Raw genomic sequence first — 1,118 nt, forward strand, 5'->3', positions numbered from 1 at the left:
AACAAAAGGTATAAGAGTATAATAATGATTCTGACATAACACTAAATTTGAATTAAATTTAAATAAATTAAAAAAAAAAATTAAAAAGTAACATAACATGTTGTTTGTACGTTTGTACACATACATATATATATATATATATATACACACATTTATAAATTCAATATATATATTATTTCATTTCCATTTAGTTTGTTGAAGTATTAAAATAACTCAAATTCAATAAAACTAAAACTTAACAAAAGACCTATACAGACATAATAAATTCAGACATCATTTAACTAAAATTAAAATAAATAACTAATACAAATCAAATGACATTAGTTTATCAGTAATCCTAAAAAATAACACTCCCAAACTTACATGCTAGAAAACAACAACTTACTTACACATAGTAAGAAATGGTTATAAAAACTGAAACAGAAGCGAAACAAGTAGTAGGAAAGAGGAGAAATAAAAAGCGATACTTGAATTGTTGTAATTTATAAAAAGGTAAAATTTTCATAGATATATTCTGTAAATTTAAATTGTCTGTTAATTATATAATGTAAAATTATATTTAGAATGTGGGTTTCATTAGAGCAACTTGACATCTTTTTTTTTTTTTAGATCAAATGTGTGTTGCATAAAAATTCTGAAAAAGGAAAAAAAAAATGTATGGGGGGGATCATCTTTATATTCTTCTTTATAAAATAATGAGCTCAACTGATATCTGAGTGAAGTTACATTAGCACATATCGTGTGCTCAGAAGTGTGAAGCTACTGGTGAAAATGCTTGTGTTTGAAATGCTTATATATATATGTGTGTGTGACCATGGACCACAAAACCAGTCATAAGGGTCAATTTTTCGAAGCTTTCCATTGATGTATGGTTTGTTAGGATCGGACAATATTTGGCCGAGATACAACTTTTAAAAAATCTGGAATCTGAGGGTGCAAAAAAAATCAAAATATTGAGAAAATCGCCTTTAAAGTTGTCCAAATTAAGTTCTCAGCAATGCATATTACTAATCAAAAATTAAGCTTTGATGTATTTACGGTAGGAAATTTACAAAATATCTTCATGGAACATGAGCTTTACTTAATATCCTAATGATTTTTGGCATAAAATAAAAATC

At 25.9% G+C, this 1,118-nt stretch overlaps 1 protein-coding gene across 2 annotated transcripts in view; it reads left to right on the plus strand.

Annotated features, from left to right (window-relative positions):
• The window catches only part of LOC107583192 (microtubule-associated serine/threonine-protein kinase 1-like), a 68,665-nt gene that overhangs the window by 40,926 nt on the left and 26,621 nt on the right, over positions 1–1,118 (plus strand). The window lies entirely within an intron of this gene.

The sequence above is a fragment of the Sinocyclocheilus grahami genome, unplaced genomic scaffold (assembly GCF_001515645.1).
Source record: "Sinocyclocheilus grahami isolate Dianchi unplaced genomic scaffold, SAMN03320097.WGS_v1.1 scaffold51.1, whole genome shotgun sequence".
Classification (NCBI taxonomy): Eukaryota; Metazoa; Chordata; class Actinopteri; order Cypriniformes; family Cyprinidae; genus Sinocyclocheilus; species Sinocyclocheilus grahami.